Consider the following 22,336-nt stretch of genomic DNA (forward strand, 5'->3'; position numbering starts at 1 on the left):
ACTGAAGTACATTTCATGGCTAGTATCCAGTACTCCAGCGCAATACGCAATAGCAACATTTGTGTGGGCAGCGACCGGACATCAGGGGACAGTAAGCGGTACAACTGACCATGCTCTAGCTGAGCCTCAATATGGTCTATTTCAGACAGGTTGTAACCAGTGAGCCAGGACGCCAAGCATTGAAATTGCCTGGCCATACAGTACACTTTGAAATCTGGGGCCCCCATTCCTCCCTCATCAGTTGGCAGTTGTAGTTTCGCTAGGCTGATTCTTTAGCGGTCCTATCCCCCACACCAATTCACTCAGTATGGTGTTCAATAGCTGAAAAAGTCCTGCAGGTACGATGATTGATAAGGTCACGAAGTGGTATAACAGACGCTGTGCCATCACTGTTTTCGCAAGGGCTAGCAGTCTGGCCACAGACTGGGACAATGTAACCCAGAAGGTCACCTGTGACTTGAGCACCACGATAGTACGCGTTAGATTATCTTTCAGTAGGTCTGGGCCATCTCTATCTATTTGAACTTCAAGATACCGAAAGGTTCAAGGGGCCACTGGGATCACATAAATCACCAAATTGAAGGGTGGGCTCGGCATACATGCCAGCAAAGAAGTAAAGCACATGATTTGTCGGAGTTTATGCAGAGGCCAGAGAGATTTTCAAAGCTGGATAACAATTAGGCCATCTCTACTTGTTCCTCCCTTATATCTTTAAAATATAAGATCATACCGTCAGCATAGAGTGATATATTATTCACTGCATTGCCTATGGGGATTCCCCTGTGACCAGCCAATGTACAATTCTTTGGGAAATTGGTTCAATCGCTAGTATAACAAGCATTTACAATGCAATAGGTCTCGCAATTACATTATTTTGAGCTATTGACATTGTAAATGGCAATGTCTTTTAAAAAATTAAAAGGCATTGTTATTTACAATACCAAAAGCAACACATTGCATAGCGCGGTGTCCGTGAAGACGGCGCTGCGCAAACTAAAGTAAAAAAAAATTGTGTTCGGACAGAGCCCTGTGGTGACTCGCTAGAGAGCGCCTTGAGTGCTGCGCTCAGCAGTGCCAATGCCGCCCTGCCAGGGACTCCCCTCTCTGCTTCATAAACACACGAATGCTCAAAACTTCACAGAATTCATAGAGATATGTAAACTGGAGACATAGTATGCGAGGTTACCAGTAATTTGAATACTCAGCATTCGAACAAAATACTTGATATGACGTAATCACTTGATGATGAAAGCGACATGTTGAAGTAAGTCACGACCTGGAATGCAAAATGGTTAAGTTTATGTTCCTTAAAATGGGTATTGACGAAACAGCTCATAATGGCAGAGCCGCCAGTCATCGAACGAGGAGTTGGTTAATGCTAGAGCAAGAACGGAGAAGGCATGACCGTCCTGTCCGGTCTGGGTACTGTGGCTAGGGGTGCTGCGGCCCCTCTGTCCTGACCCGCATCGGGATAGGGAGAGTCTGCCAGTCTCTGCACTGGAATAGAGGCGGCACAGCCAGTATTGTGCGCCAGGCAGGGCTCTGGTGGGCCCTTGAGGTACTTGCAAGGACCTCATGTGATGCCACCCGGGCCCCCTGCAGCCTGTCCACCCTAGTTCCCAGGCGGTGCGCTGTAGCCTGACAGCGCTGGCATCAGCAGGGCCAGACCGCCGCAGGACCTGTGCTTTATCATATTAATTTTCGCGTGTCTGGAGAGACATAAACAGGCGTTTTAGAGTTCTTCCCTGCAGCTCGTAAAGTACAAACGCTTTTTTTTCTCTCTCTAGGACTCCGTGTCCCCCTTGGCACAGTCGTGAACTGGATGGTATACGGATGTACAAGCGATCAATATATTTCAGCACATCCGAGCTTGTCCCATTAGCGGGTCACCTTCCCGCTGGTTCAGTACAGCATGGACTTTGAGCGGCACAGAACGGACTAGAATATAAATCCCATTGTACAGCTACCAAACACGACGTATGCGAGCCGGCCCCGTCTCTGCTGGGAATCAAAGGGGCACCTGGTCTCGAGATGCACTCTGTATTAATACCACGTCGCCGTATATTCAGCAGATTAGACTTCATTTAGTGTGAGTCGAAGCCCACAATACTTAGGCAAAAGCAGTTCAATACAGTTTGTGGTTATCGGTGAATAGCCGGCGTTTTTATGTACATCCGGGCTCTACATAGGCCGTCCGCCATTACCATATTCTGAAACGGAAAGTACTTGCAAAAGCCACAACTGACCCACAACATAACACAGCTACAAATACATCACGTAACGTTCAGCTCCCGGGAGAACAGAGCCTGTGTCCCCAGGGCCGCGATCTTTACACCAAATACCTTCCTGTTGTTGGTGCAGGAGTCCGCTCAAAATCTCTCGGCACAGGGGAAAAGACCTTGCACCCGTGCCACATGTACACTAGAAAGCGTAGGGTGAGCCCAGTAGCGCCTCCAGCACATCACACCGCTGTGTGAACCTATATTGTGGAGCCAGCACTCACACTGCGCAGCGTGAGACTGTGTGGTGCCGCTGGCACACCACACAGCGCCACGTGAACCTGGACATGCCCCTAGTACATCACACAGCGCTGCGTGAGCCTCTGTGATACAGTCAGCACACATACCATGCGAGCCTGTGTTATGCCGCCAGCACACACACAGTGTTGCGTGAGCCTGTGTGGTGCTGCCAGCACACACTGCGCTGCGTGAGCCTGTGTGGTACAGTCAGCACACATACCGTGCCGTGTGAGCCTGTGTGGTGCTTACCGATGTATACGGCAGGAGGAACCCCGAAAAAATCAGACACGAAAATAATACAATTCTCGAAGAGCAAGTCTGTTAACTCGACAGGAATAACACTCGGAGTGCTCACATTTTAAAATAAAGTGAAGCATAAACATTACGGGCTTGAAGGCCTCCACAAACAGCGAGTAGATGAAAGGCACACACACGCTTGGAAACTATATTTCATAGAGTGCAGAAGAGGTTGAAAATGCATATAACTGCATAAACCTCCAGCCCCCTCCGTGCCACAAGGCCGTCCTGAACTCACGAACACATCATCAATAGGAAACTTAAAATATGTTTGCCTGCAGACAGAGGTTACACGGTGCCCCAGCCCTGACGAAAATCCTGTGACCCGCCAACAGATTGGAAACGCGTCGGCATTTCCTTTTGTCCACAAAGGGTTACTCATTCAAAACAAGCGCACGGCATGACGTATTTGCTCGGCTTTTTCTGCCGAGCCACGTGGACGGCCTCGCCTGCCAAAAGGTTTCTTGTCTTTATGGGGCCATGTGTTTGGCCCCATAAAGATAAGAAACCTTTTGCGACCAACGCAAAGCAAGTGAGTCCGTCCAAATGGGACGGCTCGAAAAGCCAAGCAAATACGTCACCGACACCTCTTTTCCAATGGCTGGCCACCGTTTAGCATAAACGGTGACGCCGGCCAATGGAAAAGAGGGGCGGGGCTTAAAGCCCCTTACAGAAAATACCTATTAACATTAAATCTCGCCAGCGAGTAATGCGCATGCGCGCAGCCTTACGCTAGCGAGACACAAAAAGGAAGTGTGGGTGATAACCCAGCCTCGTCCCTGGCTAGGTTTCGGATAAGTATGGACCAGTTTGAGCCCAACCAGTGGGAGCAGTATAGAGCAGCCTGACCCATTTAATGTAGGTCGGAGTCCTGATACGAGTCAGGCTGCTAGCATGAAATCCAAGCTCAGGGAATCGAAACCTTGTCAAATATCCAGAGAGGGGCATCCGGCATATGGGTAAAGGTCTCATCTTGCATCCATTATCTTGAGCAGCCGCTGAATATTCAGTGAGGTGTTTTGGCAAGGAACAAAACCACACTGGTCTATATGTACCAGTCGTTGGAGCAACATGAGCAACCTTCAAGCTAAGTATTTCATATTCAGTGTGCAGTATCCACAGTGGGCGATACGAGGATAATTCTCGCTGGGGCTTCCCTGGTTTCAGCAAGGATGTCACTAACACCTCTCTGGTGGAAAAGGCAAGAAGGCGCGTGTCAAGGGATGTAGTATAAAGTTTTTCTTGATCTGGGACTAGTTTAGCAGAGTACGTGAAATAAAACTCAGCGGCGAGTCCGTCGCACCCCGACGTTTTATTGTGTGCTAGTTCTTTTAGAGCCCCCCTGATTTTGTTCACCGTGATAGGACATCCTCAAGTACCTACATATAAAATAACAGGTAGCTTAACCCCTTCGGTGCTCATGACGGAATGGTTCCGTCATGACCCACGGTTGAGCTGTGCTCATGACGGAACCATTCCGTCATGACCACGCCCGCGCAAGATTCCGTCAGCACAGCGGCGGAATCTGCGCAGCATCGAAGGGGTTAAATGAAAATAAATACAAAATGTTGTTACCCAGTGAAACCTCAATTAGTTACTGCACTGCAATGGTCTGTGTGTAACAAGAGAGCCATAGAATTAAATCTTGGTTAGTGCAATGGAGAATAGTGACTTGTGCATTTCTTGTGCTTCGAGGTCACAGCCTATGTCAGAAAGCACTGTGAATATGCAAGTCATTATTTTACAATAGCATTACACACAGTATAAGACAGACTGCTACAAAATGCGTAAAACGTTTTACGATAAAATGGCGCTGCTAAAAAATAGACTTTAGTAATACCCAGACCGTATATAATGCAATTTATTTTAACATAACTGCCCCTTCAACATCTCCTTAGGAATAGTAGTTACTATGTAAATACAATGACAATTAAAAGCATGCACTTCCCAACTTAGTTATTAACTCTTTGCACTACCACTCAAAATGAATAAATCTGTCTTCACAAAACTTCGAGTGATCGCTCAATTGGCTCCAAAGCATTCTTTTCATTTGCAGATTACCCTTCACATTTGCAGATTAACTCGTTGTGCACATTTGCATTTCTTTCAGGCAGCAGCACACTGGCAGAAAGGTGTGTTTAGCTGTCTGCCCGGGTTCGGTTTCACAGCACAGAAGAGTCCCTGAATGACACTCCAGCAGAAGCATCTTAAGTATCGGAATTAACCATCCGGGACGGTGGTCTTTTTCTAAAACGAAGACCAAACACTATGTATTTCAAGCAGAAGTAAGGCTGAGGAATAGGCGCAAGCCCTCCCCCCTGACTCCACAGCCCCCCTGGGAGTCGCAACCCACAGATTGAAGCCTTTTGCTTTAGAGGGATCCTGAATTCATCATACCTGGCCTCGTGGAACAATCATAGATAACAGAATCCTTAGATAACTCTGAGCTAGAAGGTAAAGCTGTCGAGCACGGGTTGTGAACTAAAGAGCTGCATCTGATCTGTGCTCTATCGTGGCCCGCCTGAAAGGAAGCATGAGACACTATCACAAATGCCCATTGACTAAAACTGGTTCTTTGATATTTCTTAGCACTTGTTGACAAATAAACTTAAAATAACACATGTCTAGCTCACCTTGTGGCGATTATTAAATTGTTGGTCTTTGTCTATTACATTTTCTCTACTTTTACTAAATTGGTTTGAATATTTCACACATTTGTTTTTTACATTAACATTGGTTTGGTCTACTTAACCCCTTGGCAGCGGCAGGAATTCCGCTGCGGCGCTGGGGGGGAGTTTGGGGGCAGCGCGGTGGCGCTGTGCTCATGACTGAGCCACTCCGTCATGAGCCACGGTTGAGCTGTGCTCATGACGGAGTGGTTCCGTCATGACTCCGCCCACTGCGCTAGACGCCCGCACAGGCGGGGAATCAGCGCAGCGTGGGAGGAGCGGCGGCCAACGGCCGCAGCATGACGGAACCACTCCGTCATGAGCACACGGCACCCGTGGCTCATGATGGAGTGGCTCCGTCATGAGCACTGAAGGGGTTAAATGCTCTACATATGTGTCCCTGAGGAAAGGCTTGTAGGTTCGTGCCATAACTACAATGTAAAAGCCCATGACTGGTCACTGTATTTGCCTAACAAGGCACTGGTTAACTAAATTTATGGGAGTGTGGACATTACTCTCAACCAATTAATAATCCAAGATCTCGCACCTGATAAACTGGAGACTACTGTAACTCCTTTACGAAATAAAATAGTCTATGTACAAAGACCAAACGTCTAGAGCGGTTTTAAAAACTGACTTGGTTTAAGTGAAAACAATTATTTAATCTGGCTGATTTCAGACACTACCTTCCAGGCTGTTCAGGTACAGTTAAACAGACTAGTTTAGTTAGAATGCAGAGGTAGCCCACATAAGATGGCACTTATCTGCCATAAATAGAAAAGCTGTACGCCTATAGGACTACTGAGAAATCAGAAATCTTAGGTGCAATGACCCTGAAGAGCAATTTCAGAGGCAACACATAACTGTCATAATTCTTCTACCCCTTCCCCACGAGGCAAGATTTTTTACCACTCAAATAATTTGAACGGTGGGTGAAGTTGCACCTCAAGGCAGATGAGGAACCAAACGGTAGAAAAGATCTCCCACACTGGTTCACATGTTAGCAGAGCAGAAGAGACCTGCATTGCTGGTTAACAAACATGGCAATAGAGCACAGGACACTGGTTAAAATTTCAACTTCACACAATCCTTTTTGTTGGAATTGGTTACTAGACATAGGAAGAGGAAAACTGACGGGCAGGTACTGTTGGGTGCTGCATGATAACCTACAACATTACAACATGGCATACGAGATCTATGCTGGGTATTTCTGAAATGGTCTGCCTAAAGTATTGTGTTGGATTAACTGATCAGTTAAGTAAACCAGACAGTAGTAAACACTACATGATGTATTAGGTCGCAATGTAGGCAACACAACAGAATAACTGTTCCGCAATACAATCTGCCAAAGCACATCAGAAGCAATGTACAACACCCAACTGTCATTAGATCACTCTAATATAATATGCACTACCACAAGAATCTCCCAATGGTAATAGATTCTGCATACTATTATTGGTGACTTAACTTGTTAATACACAGTGCTATACAAGTAAAGATGTTGGGAATGTTTAAGATTTTACAAAAATATTCCAATATCTGAAACATGTCTTGCAGAGTTTTCAAATACAAAAGGCTCTGAAATTTTAAATGTAGATTTTCCATTGGGAATCCATTTTAAACAGTAAGTTAGGCCTAAAAGTGTTAACTCATAGTCCAGTGGCAGCTGGTGACTATTAAAAGTGGTAGGGCGTAACCCCTGGCATGAATTCCAGTGAGCGAGATCAACTCACTTATTTGGAGGGTTCGCTCACACTAGCTTGCACTCAGTCTTAATCTCTCACTCGTCCTCATACGGTTTTAGTTATTTACTCTCATTTGTACTTGTAGTCACTTTTGCTAACTATGACTCCGTTTCACCGACGCATGCAGCCTCACTTTGACCCAATCAGTCTCCCTCATTCTCAGTTACTCACTCAATCCCACTCATTCCAAGTTCTTCTGATTGACTCAGTTTCTCTCTGACTCACTCATTCCCACTCAGTCTCACTAATTCTCACCTAGTTTCCCAGGACTCGCTTGTTCTACCTGATTCACTCAGTCTTATATATTCGAATTCTCTAAATTTCCCTGTGACTCACTTATACTCAGTCTCACTTATTTTGACTCGCATAATCTCATTCCCACTCACTTAGATTCACTCCGTTTCACTCTGACTCACTCATTCTCACCTAGTTTTCCTGAGTCTCCCAATAGCTCACACATCCTTCCCGATTCACTCAGTTCTACTCATTCTGACTCAATCTAACTATGACTCACTCAGGCCTCGATAAATTCCCTCACTATGACGAGTCAGATTTTATTAGGGCAAGCTATATTTAGGGCTTACTTGCCCCTTCTGGTGAGCTGACAAACAGGTGTTCTGTTCAGTTACAAAATGAAGGAGTATTAAAGATGCCTTTAAATCTAGATGTTATCTTGTCACATTTATTGTGCTCAGAGACAGAGGTCAAAAATAAGTTTACATCTACAATTTCTTTTCGTTCTGACTGCAAAGTTTATGGATTTTGTAAAGTGAACTCTCCGACAACAGTGCTGTACATAAAGTGTGAAATGAAAGGCTGCAGGATGTACTTTTTAGTTTAACGCAAGATTAAACAGCTAAAAAGTGAACTGCGCAAACATTTCAAAACACATTCAGTAGGTTGGGAAGCCCTTGCTTTGTAATTCAATGTGAGGAACAGAAATATTTGAAAAGGATGAAAACAGATCAGAACACCTTACTTGGTTATGTGGAAATGATAAATAGGTTTGCTGAAACCCAATTTCCACAGATTGTTTATACACTACATAGCTTTAGAAGTAAAACTGAATGCCAGTGGGAACATTTTTGGTAATTACAATGGAAACTGGGCTGTCTGTAAAAGACTGTGCAGTCACCAAATTACTAATAAAACTGGCCTGGGCGGGTAAACAAGCTAGGATGAAATGGCAGATACTTACCTTACCATATCACATGGGGTGGGTTGGTGCGCCAGATTTAAATTTATATCATAGTGCGGCGCAATGTGCCCAAGCTTATTATTGGATCCATGGTTCGCCTGACGTCCAGCACCTTCGCTTGTAAACGATTATTGCGGATCCACTCCCCCTGCCGGCCATGATTTTTTAACCCATGGATCGAAGAACAGGGATACTACCAGATTACATTAATTCGACCAGACACACGTGGCATCACCTACTGCAACTACAAGTAGGTGCTCTCCTGTACTCCCCGGCTATGCCAATAGAGTGGATTCGTTGGCTGCCTCCATGCAGAGATAAAGGGATTATCCACGCGTTGCAAGAGTTGAACATTTAGACTGCTGGGGACCTTTTTCACAACGGGGTAGTTAAAAAAGGGGAGGAGCTAGAGAGCTTGGCTCCTACTATCACGTTGCTACAGCGGTTCCAGTTCCATAGAACGTGGCATGCACTGTATGACATACTGGGGGAGGACCTACAAGATCCTCCTGAGTTGATGGAATTGACCTACACCATCAAAGCTAAGTCCCCCCGCAAGACTGTCTCTAACATATACAAGCTATCAATGTCACATAGGGCGAACCATTACACCAAAGCCAGGTTGGCCTGACAGCGGGACTTACAACTCGCTATAGAGGACAACATGTGGACTTATTGTTGTGCTAGCACACAACTTATTTCCTTAAGCGGCAGACATAGGCTGATCCATTTCAAGTACCTAAATAGAGTATACTATACCCCAGAGAGGCTACACAGGTATGGGCTGAGAGATAGCCCGGCTTGTGAACGGTGCCATGCACAGCCGGCAGACTCTTACACCTAGCCTGGTCGTGCCCGGGGATACATAAGTTCTGGGGCTCTGTCTTCAGTGAATGGGGGAAAATAACTGACTTGGCTTTGTCTCCAGACCCCGCAACGGCCCTTTGGAGATATTCCAATCAGACTCCCAAGGACATACGGAAGCTAGTAGATATGGGACTCCTCATGGCAAAGCGGAGAGTGACCATCAGCTGGTCTAGAGGCCCTACACCCACAGTGGCACAGTGGTCCCGCAACATGCTTTATTGCAGCACGCAAACTGAAAATTTCAGCGAATTACTACCCCCCCCCCCTCTGGAGTCGTCCCAAGATCTTCTGGGGGCTTTACACGACATACCGGTCCACTAGAGTGACCGACATGACTGATGTTGGTAACTCCACTCCAGATAGCACAAATCCTTCTCCTGTTAATTAACCTGCTTTTGGTTTCCCACCCTCAGCTGCGTATATTAGACAACATGGGAACCTCACCCCCTTGCTTCAAACAACACACTCGCGTTGATGGTAGGGATGGGACTTCAAAATTCAATTCACTAAATGGGTTTTCCCACCATTGTCATACATTTATTTGCAGAGGTTTTGTATGATTTTTGTTTCTCTGTACTCATCTGACCGCCGCAGGTTGTATATGCTTTTGTTATAATGCTTCACCATGCAACAAGATTGTTTGTATAAAAGCTTAATAAAAAATAAAAAAATACATTTTAACAAAAGGTAGTTGAGAAATAATGCTAAGATTTGAGCTTTCATGTGCAAATGTGAAGAGACTCATTTTCTTTTATGTACATTAGAAGTTGCACAAAAACGTGAAAAAAAAGTAAAAGACTGCTCTACAATCTCATGCATTAATTATATATATTTTTAAAGCAAGTTTTTAAAGATTAACTGGAATGCTGAACTCACATATTCGAAGGTGCTCTCATATGTAATAATATAGAAAAACATGGCCTTGCAAAATAAAATATTTGTCCAGGATGACATAATGAGACCAGTCTATTGACAAAGTACATTACAGTTAAGTTGAGTAGATGATTCAGGTCTAGTAACATTCTTATGATTTTTGAAGACTTGTTTACACTCAGTCTCACTCATTTACACTCAGTCTCACTCATATTGACTCACTTAATTTCACTGTGACTCAGTCTTACTCGTTAACAGTCAGCCTCAGTCGTTGCCACACAGTCTCACGCATTCTTACTGATTCACTCAGTCATACTCATTCTGATTCACTTAATAGCACTCTGACTCACTTATTCTGACTCAAACTCAGACACAATCATTCTCACTAAGTATGACTCAGTCTCACTCATCCTCACACTGACTCATTCATTCACTTACTCGCTAAAACTTACTCAGACTTGACTCACTCAATTTCACACACAAACATTTAGTTATACTCCATGTCATTCCCCTCACTCAGTCTCACTTGTGCTCACTCTTCTAATCACTCATTGTCCTCACTTTGACTCACTCCTTCACTGACACTCACTCACACACACACACAATTTTTACTTACCATGATGCATGAGCAGGTCCTGTTTGGACATCTGCTGCTCCTTTCAGCTTCAGACACTTGAACCTAAAACCTAAAATCTGCACATTTGCCTTTTTGAGGTTTTTAGTCTCTGCTCATTCACCCCACCCTTTCCTAACTCTGCGACGAGTTGAGAAAGGGTGGGGTAACGGGCAATACCACATCACAAATTGGGAGGACCCGAGGAGTGCCAGGGGATCGAAGCAAGGGCTGGGAGTTTCACCAGCCCTGGAAAATCTCTGGGGACTGGTGCAAGTGCCTTTATGCACCTGCGCCGGACATAAAATAATCTCACTAGGAGAAGTGTCTAAGGCTACTTTTGGGTGGCATTTTCTTTTCATACCAAGACTGAATAAAAGATTATTACTCACTCTTAGTATAACAATAGAGGTTTAGCCCTAGAGCCCTAGTGGGAAAACGGTCACTGTCCTAGTTGATGCAAATGTGGTCCCTACTAATTACCAGTAACATATTGAAAATGTGGGGATCCTAGTCCATCTTTGGTGCTAAGATGTGAATTCATCTCACCGCATGGCCAGGCCTTTATTTTAATCCAGATAAAATGTACAGTTAGTTTTTAGTTGCCCGAAGAAATGGGTTGACATTGGGTAAATCAGCAATAACAAACAGATAAATCTATTGAGGAAGAGTGCTCATTTCATTGAAGGGTAGCCATCCGATCAGCACCAAAGGCAAATGTTCCAAGAATGTGGTTGTTCCGTTTTGGGATATTCATGTATGCAACCCTGCTACTTGGATGCCCTGGATGTAGAAGACGTAGCCTGCTGCTCCTTTTGACCACTGCAGCCTTCAATAACCTTGCCCACGCAATAATGTTGAATAGGTAACCTGAGGTGGCAAAGGTATCAGAGGGAAAATAAGATGGTTTGAATCATTTTTAGAAAACTCAATGGCAAACGCTTATATTGGTAAAGGACATTCCACCCTTATCAAAAGCAGACTTGTCAGTCCCTGGCCAATATGTGTTGGAGGGAGATTTCGTCCAGTGAATACTCTAGAAGCTGGCAGGATTATTTAGTGGAGTGTCTCCTAAAATTTGATTGTCCCAAATTGGAAGACGAAAAAAGGAGTAAAATGGATTATAAAAAAAATAATTAATTCAACCGTCGCCTTGCTGTCAGAATTGTTGGATAAATATGAGTTGAGAAAAAAAAAAAAACACTTTTGGTCTATTGCCAATTGCTTCGACAAAATGATGGCCCAACCTTATTTACTTTTTTATCACCAAAAACCCTTAATTAAGAAGAAATTTATGTTATTAAGATTTGGAATTTATCCAACCAAAGATGGAACCCCTAAATGGGAGTCCAAATGGGCATCGAATATTTGTCGGCTTTGTGGGCAGTATGACGAAACTTTGATACATATGGTAACACTGTGCCCAAAAATGATGAAGGAACGGAAAATAATTTTAAAACCTATTTTTAAAAAAATGGGACTAAGGACTTGTAGATCGGCATTAATATTTTGCCTAAGTGGTATCAATGTTTATATTATTCATCAATTTGTAAAATTTATGTTTATAGTAGAAAATAAATTATGTAAGGTTGACACCCAAAGTAAATGTTACATTCGTTAAGACTGTGAATTATTGATGTTGTTGCTTTTAAAGTGATGATGAATTAATTTTATGGCACTTTTTAATGGTTTGCTTTCATAGTACTACTTTAAGATAATGTATTGTCTGTTTTTAGAGTACTATTCTTAGATGATGTTCCATTTATAAAGTTTATTACTTTTACCAAATGGCACACGTGCACTTTATCCCTGAAAATTGTCCAGTCCTGTAAACTATTTTAAAAATTGAATTAATAATTTTGGATTATCCCGAACTGGAAAAAGTGAATTGATTGTGGTTAATTTTATGCATTGTATCCAGGAATGTTCAATTAGGTAAAGTGTGTGGTTTGTATTTATTTTTGTCCTTTTTTGTAATGGTTTTAATTAATCAACAAATAAATAAATCAATCAATCAATGCTGCGATTTAATGTATTTACAAAGTCTATGCGTTCTGAATTAGATATTACCGCCAACAGGAACAACTATCTGTAACTCTGTTGACAAGACACAGGTGGTATTTCACTTGCCAAAACCTGAACTCTGATAAAAAAATGTTACTTAAACTCGTGGAAATATTTTAAAAAATAGAAAGGTTTCTTGCTGAAAGGACCACATTACACATATAAAAGGCATGCATCCATCCATCCCAGTTAGGATCTCAGAAATTAAGACATAAGTGAAAAAGATTTTTTTTAAATTCATTAGCTGATAAAGCAATTAGTTTCAGAGCAATAGCAACTACTAAACATTGGGGATGTGGCTAGCCGGGTCAAGATGGCGGACGTGCTCTGAGGAAGCTCTGCATAGCTGCGCCTTATCCGTCTTTTTTCCAGCATGTCACTGAACCATCGACACAGCTCCCGGATCTGTCCTGCAGCTGTTGGAGCCCTAGATGTACCACTGGACAACCGGGAGCACGCCGTTGCTGGGACTCAGACCAGGTCCTGTTGCTGCGGTGAGTCAACCGTGTGGAGCCACTGGACAGGCCATGCCACCACTCCATCTCCAGAAGAAACTGTAGGAGTGAGGCGTTGAGTAGTGAATGCCACTGCGCTCTGTAGGTGCCCCTGCTCACGGACGAACCAATCCCGTGGGGTGGCCCAGGGCCATAGTCTCTGGCCCCACTAGCCTCCTGGTGCAGCGACCAGGTTGTGTCATGCCTCTTGCCGCTCTCATAACTCCCTGCCACTCATGCAGTGCCCATAAATGACACTGTAGGCGCTGCAGGGGGCAATAAACTAAGAGACTGATAGCTGGCCCCACAGAGCAGGCGGAGAAGCCCAGGACCTTGATCGCGCCTTCTGTTCCCCGCCTGGGGGTCTCGCGCAGCCTATCTTGGGCCTAGTCAATACGGAAAGCTAGATCATATACCTGCACGCCCCCTGTTGCCTTGCCTGCCACATCTGTACTCGCAGAGCCTCGTCCCGGTCGGTGGGGAGCGCCGGCACAGAGGAGTGGGTCCAGGCACTTAGGCCCAGGACAGGCTGACACTGGAAGACAAAATAAGCCTTGGAAGGGGAGAGGTGTCAGTTGGAGGCTCACACATAGGAGGTGTACACGCTGCAGGCCCTGGCAGCACTGGCCCCTGGAGTTGTTGATGGGCCACCTGAGTAACTTGTGGGGACTCCCTGGGTGCTAATCCAGGCCCCTGCCTTTGGCAGGCCCCTCAGCCGCCCGACAGGACCTGGACGTCCAGCTGGGACAATGGAGCGAGATCAGGAACAGGCTCCGAGGTTGTAATATTCATGGGACCAGTTACTTGCTTAGTGGAGGGAACAGCCCGGAAGGGTTGAGCTGTTGTCAACTCATGTAGCACGGAGGTCTGTAACATGACATCGGATGCCAAATAGGTCAAACAACGAAGGAGATTGTAGAGAAGACAGACAAGCCAGCCCCAGACCACGCAAAACACCACTGGGCACCTGCAAACACCAGTGAAAAAACCTAAGGAAACCATGCTAGGAGCTGCAACCGGAGCAGCTGCCTAATGCAAAGCCTGCCCCAGAGCCCCAGATGAGCAGGGGCGTCTCATCGGAGGAACAGGGCTGCTCGTGCTGCTATGCCGTCGGCAGGCCTGGTGTCTACAAGCAGGCCTTAGAGTCTGCAATCCCTCCATGGGTCCACTGGCAGCTGAGCCTTCTCTGAAACATCTCTGGGCTGCTCGTGCCGAGGCACCCGACATTCCCTGAGGCGCATGCAAGCCGGCCCACCTTGGTGGGGAAGCTTTAACAGCTTCACACACTGGTGGACACAACAGAAGACATTCAGTTGGCGTTTGGCCTGGCGTGGGTGGCCCACAATCCTTGTGAAGCCACTCAAATAGATTGAAAGGACGACATCCCAGGCATTCCCCGCCCGTGTTGGGCCATCCCGATGCTCAACGTCTGTCACCACAGCATGGGGCGCACACGTTCTAGAACTCAGCAGGGATCACCCAGACAGTCATCGGCAATGGTGCAGCAGACGGGAGACCAATGCGAAGTGGGAAATCCTGACCTAACAGACTCCCTGGCACCAAACGTGATACAGTGCTGCAAGCCATAGAAAAGATTGGAGCAGCACTTGAACAGATGCGCACATCACTGGAAAGCACAATAGAGAAAGTCACGACGGACTTTAATCTGTTACAAGCTGACCACCGCAAACTAGCAGACTAGGTGCATACCGCTTAACAAACGGTGGCTGAACTGCAACCAACAACAGGTGAAGCGGCTACCCTGGTGGGTCGTGTGCACGCGCTAGAGTGCAGGTGGAGGACACGGAGGGACGCTCCAGAAGAGACAACATAAGCATAGTGGGCCTTCCAAAAGGAGTGGAGGGCTTGGAAGGGGGGGGGGGGGCATATTCGGAGTCCTAGATCCGCGCTATGTTCCTGGATATGGCACTCTCCCCTTTCTTTGTTGTCGAACGAGCCCACCGCGAACCGACCTGCCTTCCACCGCCTGGAGAAAACCCCCAGCCCTTTCTTACTCCGACTGCTCAACTACGATTCTATTCTGCACGAAACACGCAAACTGCTAGAGATAAAAGTAGAAAAAGACCATTACATCAACAGAAGCTCCTTTCTCGCAGTCAAGAGGCACCTTCATGCACTGGACAAACAATACTCCCTCCTCTTCCTCGCAAGACTTCAAGTAATGGCAGAGGGGAATGCAATTATTTTAGACCCGGATGAAGATGTCTGGGACTGGATGGAGTTGGCTGGTCTCACTGCTGAACATCCTACATCCACTGGTTCGGCGCGGGTGGGAGGTACAGCTGGGGGCTGCCGGGGATGGAAGTAAATCTAGAACAGGTGATCAGGGAGAGGTGTCACATCCGGAGCCCAGACACCCATCAACTTGCAGACACATGGTGAGAACACACAGCTCTGCCGGCACGATTTACGAGCCTTAATTTCACCGCACGCTCCACCCGCACACACGCAGCCTGATCTGGTTGACTATTGGTGTGGATGATATGCCAGGAACAACCACGGAACCCCATTCCTTCACTACAATCCTCTTCGGGACACCTTCTGTATACCCAAAACGAAACTGACAAAACACTACGGCTCCCTCTAGAACTCGACTGCAGTCCCTGTTCCGGACCGCTTTGAAGTCTTTTTTCCCCACCATCACCCCTGAACAGCGCATGGAACTCTATGAACCTATTGCACTCCATGAAATACATAAAGCTATCAGGGCCCTAGCGATGGGCAAAACCTCTGGGTCTGGACAGTTTGCCGGCTGAATGCTATAAAGTCTACGCTCCTGTGTTAGCTCCTCAACTATCTACCCTGTATGAAGCATCCCTTTCGCCCTTGACCCTCCCCAATTCCCTGCAAGACGTCCTACTCATCTCCTTACTGAAACCAGACAGGACCCCACCGCCCTCAGATCCTATCGACCATTGGCTTTCCTTAAAACAGACTATAAAATATTGGACAAAATTCTGGCAGATCGCCTGGCGCCCTCTAGTTCCCGCCCTGGTTTATCATAATCAGAACGGATTTGTACCAGCTCGTAGCACCGCGTCTTCAAAATACGCTGTGCAGCGCTGGCCCCAATCCGAATGTCTGGTACTAGACCTCAAGAAGGCCTTTGATTTGGTCAAGTGGGGTTTCTTGTTTGACACTTTACTGCGATTTGGCATTGGGGCACAAATCATCCGGCTAATCAAGCTACTATATACCACCCCATTGGCTAGAGTAAAGACCAGCTCCTATATCTCGGATCCAATTTCAATAAACAGGAGCACCAGATAAGGCTGTCCGCTTTCCTCACTGCTCTTCTCCCGGGCCATTGAGCCACTTGCAATTACCATTTGAGCGGTTGCACCAGACTAGGGTATCCAAGTGGGTGACAGGTCAAAAGCGATCTCCCTACAAACTGACGGCCTTCTAGTGTTTCTCCGAGACATGAGGGTGGCCCCTGACACGCTAGCTCAAACCCTTGCTGCCTTCGCCACGCTTTTAGGTTTATGAATTAACTGGGCCAAGTCCTGCCTCATCCCGTTTACCCCCTCACATCCTGATCCTGCCTTTGTCCACAGTGACATCCTTGTGGTGTGGCAGTCTGACACTTTTTTGATATTTAGGGGTCAAAATAGATCATCAGCTGATGGATCTAATGGAGGGCAACCTGGTGAGAGCGATCACTGCCCTCGGATCCTAAATGTGGCTCTGAATCGCGCTCTCACTATCAATCACTGGTCGCATTGCCCTGCTCAAAATGATGTATTTGCCCTGCCTACTCTACTTCTTCACCAACCTGCCACAATACATTCCACTCCTGCTCTTTCGCTCATTTGAGGGAATAATGAGAGAATTTATCTGGAATAAGTTCTTCTGCAGGGTAGCACTCGCTAAGCTGCATTTGCCTACAGATAGAGGGAGACTTTCTGTACCAAATATGGAGCAATATTAACTTGCCTCGCAACTTCAATGGGTGGTGAGGTTAGAGCTCCAGGTTCACTGCCACAATCTTACCTCCATGGTCCCCATCTACGGTGCTCTGACTTTTTCATCCCTGTAATCATGGGCGACTGCCGGAACCTCTACTGCTGGTGGTCTCCTATTAACGCATTCGTTGCAGCCTATATATATCACATGCGCCACTATCCCGTACACTCCCAAGTTGCCACTGCTGGGGACGACCAGGGAAGGCACCATCAACTCGCACACTTGAACTTTCCGCCTGGCTTGAGGCTGGCCAACAAACGATAGGAGACGGTCCATTGACACCTTATTTCACGCTGGGAGAGGAGGACTGAATACTACCAAGCCAGTTTCTCTTACACACCTCGCTGATCTAACTATTCAATACCTGCACCTTCTTGGGACGGGGAAGCATCTCATGAAATGATCTGCAGACTCATTGCACCACCACATCGTGACCCCACTCACATCCCTGCAGCAACACTGGGAAACTGACTTAAATCACCTGTGCATGGACAAGGAATGGGCAGCCATATTGGAAAGTCCAGTTCATGTCCCTAGGAACGACCGTTTATACCTTATCCAATACTACATCACTCAGACGTCCAACTTAACCCACGCCAAGACAACAAATAGATATTTCAATCGTGCAAACGCTCACTGCCCCAGTCTTCACCTCCTGGACACTGACCCCCTTCATATGCTATGGGCTTGCCCAACTCTCACAACGTATGGACAGCATGTCATGACACAACTATCCACATCTACAGGACGCACAATATCACACACAAGGGAGGTATGTATCCTGGGCCGATGCTGCCAACGCAAGAGCCAGAACGTCACGTCTCACTTTCTTGATTTAGGGCTTCTGACAGCCTAACACTTACTTACCAACGTTGGAGGTCAACCGAGCCGCCTCCTTTGATATCTTGGAGGCAATCGCTCCTGGTTTGGACCCAGGCTGACAGTAGCGCACAACACAGGGAGGACACCATGGGACTCTGTAAGATCCCTATCGCTCCAAACTGGGACACTAAACTACAGGACTGCCATAATTACTCAGACACTAACCCAGCCTACCCACAGGTCACCGGCACGATGGAAGAACCAGATACAACACTCCCACACATCATGGGGATATTCAGCCCTTTCCAATGATCCCTCTCCCGTTTGCCCATGTGCTTGGGGAACTGATATAGTCCCAAGAGCACATAGGCAGTTAAAGAGAAATGAGCCGGTCGGCTCATTTCACTTTCAGTGTAATGATGTCATCGTCACTACGCTGAAAAAAAAAATACCTCAGGAAGCTGGGGAAGCTCTTGCCCAGCTCCTGAGGCAGGAAAAAAAAAAAAAGAAATCCCTATGCTGTTTATGGCAGGGGGGTTTCTGACTGCTGTGCCGAGGACATAATGGTTATGTCCTTGGCACAGCAGCAGCCCACCCGAGGACGTAACCATTACGTCTTCAGAATGCAAGAGGTTAATGTATGTGACATCATTTTGACAACCTAATGTGTACGAATAGCATTGTTTATTTCACCCTGTACATATATGCATTGAAATGTAAACTCTTCAAGGTATGCAAGTACCGGTTTGCATTTCATTAAAAACCAATAAACTAATTCAAACAAAAAAAACAGTAACTACTAAACATGCCTATTGCAAACGTTTACTAGAAAGGACCACAAAGCTAAAACAGAGAAATTGCAGGCTCTAACAAATACTGCAGCCAGAGCAGTGGGTATCCTCCTATGCAAAGCTCAAAATATCGAAAAGACTTCACTGGCTTCGGTTGAAAGAGTGTAAAATTCAAAACACCGACTCCTTTTGATAACTTAAATGGTGGAAATGATTCGGATTTTAATATATAACCCATAAAGTGAACTTTTAAAACCTGTTGAAAGGACTGAAATTAAAAAGAATGGCAGGTGGGGATCAATTATGGAATTAACTGCCAGAGGATTTAAGGCTAAATCAACAATGTATGCCATTCAGGAAAATGTTTAAAAAGTTCTATTCTGAGAGTACAAAGAATATCAGGCATAATTCAAAATTACAGAGTCAATTGACAACTAATAAAAGTAAAAACTGCACAAAGATAAATCAACTGTCTAGACAGTTTAACACCCACATATTAAGACTTCTACTGAACAAAGGCAGAGTTTAAATTTGTATCTAAAATCCTAATCTAACTGAAATTAAGTCAATACCGCCAACAGTTCCACAAAGGATTCTACCTCCGCAGAAACCGTTGCAAATATTCTATCAAGATGCGTAAACACTGCCATTCGAGGTTAAGATTAATCTAATTGGAAATGAGATATCAGTTGATCAAGATAAATGGCAAACAATGTTGGGTAGAGTAGGTAGCAATGCTAGTATTTCTTAATTTTTTTAAAATGTTTTGCAATCCTTCGATGCAAACAAATGGACATAATAGATTTTTAAAAAGTAATGTTATGGATTATGAGTCTTGGTATGGCGCATGGCTCATCCTCGTAGGAACATCTCGGCACTGTGGGGCAGGTAGGTTGGAAAGAGGTAAAAACAGCCAGGTTTTCAGGTGTTTCTCGAATTCTACAAAGCTTGGGCATGTTTGAATGGAAAGAGCAATCTTATACCAGTGGAGTGGGGAAAGATAGGAGAAAGCACGGCCTCCATATTTAGTTGTGCAAATGCGACTGGAACATAAGAGTGACAGGTGGCTAGAGCGGAGGTTTCTACTTGGAATATAGGGGGGGTGAGCTTATTAGTTAGATATTTTGGCCCTGGCCCTAATAAAAACCTGTATGTCAGACAGAGCACTTTAAATGGTGATTTCTTTCGCATGGGAAGCCAGTGTAAATCTCTACGTATGGGGGCTACCGGGCTCTAGGGGATAGGTTCTTACCATAAGTGCTACTGTGTTTTGGACCTCTTGTAATTTGGTCAGAGTAAATTAACTACCGGCACAAAACAAAGTTTTTCCATAGTCCAGGTGGGTGATAATTAACGCCTGGATGAGTCTTGCGTGAGTCCATTGGTAACCATCTAAAGATTCATTTGAGCAAACGCATGGTGCCAAAGCATGTACCACATACGGAGGAGATCTGGTTTTACATTGATAGTTGATAGTCTAAGATTAGGCCTAGATTTTTTGCGGTTCTAGTGGGCCGAGGAGCAGAGTCCAATTCTGCTGCCCATCAATCGTCCTTCCATATACTCTAAGCTTTGACAAACAGTATAATTTCGGTCTTTCCTGCGTTAAGTTGGAGGCAATTAAGGGACATTCAAGTACCAATCTCATTCATGCAGGTGCGGAATTTTTGTTTAATGCTCTCTGTATCTTGCCCAAATTAGATGATCAATTGTGTGTCATCTGCATATGAAAAATTCTCAAACTCATAAGATTTAATGAGTTGGGCCAACGGTCACATAGATATTAAAAAGTGTAGGGCTTAGGGAGGAGCCCTAAGACACCTTTGTTCAGTGGTATAGTATTGGAATGGACTGTCCCTATAGAGATTGTTTGAACCCCATCTTTAAGAAAAATCGGCCAACCAGTCTAATGCTAACCCTTGGATGCCTATCTGTTGGAGATGCTGCACTAGAATGGAGTGTGAGATGGTGTTGAATGCAACTGAAAGAACCAGTAGAACCAGTAGAATCAGCGCGGCTGGCTGTCTATCATCTAGGGCAAGTCTAATGGAGTCTACTACAGCAAGTAGAGTAGTCTCAGTGCTATGAGACGGTCCAAGGCCTGACTGGGAGATACAGAGTAGGCTGTTGCACTCCAAGGAGATGATAATGTGTTTATTTACATATGTCTACAATATCTTTCATAACAAGGGGAGGAGAGAGATAAGATGGTAGTTCGCAGGCTCGTTTGGATTAGCATTTGGTTTCTTTAAGATGGGATGGCTGCCTTCCATTGTCACGGGAACAGAGGCGGAGTTCGGAGATGTGTTGCATGGTGCGGTAATGATTGGGGCAAGCGGAGGTGCAAGGAGGGGGGTGATTTGTGGGACAGGTCAGCCGGGGACCCCGATTTTATTTTAATAGGTCCTGCGTCTCTTTTTGTAGAATAGGCTTGAAATGGTCAATTGCGACTGATTTAGGGTATTAAGATACTGTGAGTGGTGGGTCAGAATTCACTTGAAAACGGTTATAAATAATGTCAATTTTTGTCTGGAAGCGAGTAGCCAAGTGTTCTCAAAAAGTTTGAGAGGCTGAAATGCTGATGGAGCATGCTTGTGGTTTTGCAAAAGGTCGTGACTATTTTAAATAATTCTTTGGAGGAGTTCTCAGCCGGATTGATTTTCTGACAGAAATAGTCTTTATGTGCCGCCTTTATTTTTACATTGTAACTACGTAAGGTATCTTTGTATAGTTGCTTGTCTGTGTTGGTTTTGGACCTTTCCCAATTGCGCTCCAGTTTTCTACAGTCCGATTTGTCCAATTTTAGTTAGCCGTGTACCAAGAGGCGTTGTGTTTGTAAATTTTCCTTGGTAGAGGTTTAAAGGGAGCTACAATATCAAGGGCATAAGCGAGGGAGTCGTTGAACTGTGCAAGAGCGGCATTTATATCAGGAAAGTTATCCAGGATGGTGGTGGGAAATACTGCTTGAAAAGCATCTAAAGTATTTTTTCCATGGTCTCGCGATAAGATTATGGGCCTTGGGTTTGATGGTGACTGCAGTGGTAGAGATCTGAAAACTGAGCAGAAAGTGATCTGTCCATGTTAATGGTAGTGGGGTGTCAAAGTGTAGTAGTTTTGGAATGGAGAAAATAAGGTCCAGCGTATGTCCAGCAGAGTTTTTGTGAGATGTAGATTTAACATTTCAAGGTTTGATAACAGAACAGGAACAGCGATTTGTAAATAAATGTGTAAAAACCACATGCCTTGAGAAAAAGGACTTCCGTAGCCTGTCTGTCTGTTCAGTATTCATCGGCCCCCCGGAGAGGCAGAAAGACTGTCGGGGGGGGGGGGGAAATAGTACAACCTAGGATGCCTCTACACCATTACCTGCAAGCCATACCAAGAAGCAGCTTTTTAT

General features: G+C 45.3%; 1 protein-coding gene across 2 annotated transcripts in view; it reads right to left on the bottom strand.

The window, feature by feature from the left end:
- PDCD6IP (programmed cell death 6 interacting protein) overlaps positions 1-22,336 on the bottom strand; it is a 450,822-nt gene that overhangs the window by 414,171 nt on the left and 14,315 nt on the right. The window lies entirely within an intron of this gene.

The sequence above is a fragment of the Triturus cristatus genome, chromosome 5_2 (genome assembly GCF_964204655.1).
Source record: "Triturus cristatus chromosome 5_2, aTriCri1.1, whole genome shotgun sequence".
NCBI classification, from domain to species: domain Eukaryota; kingdom Metazoa; phylum Chordata; class Amphibia; order Caudata; family Salamandridae; genus Triturus; species Triturus cristatus.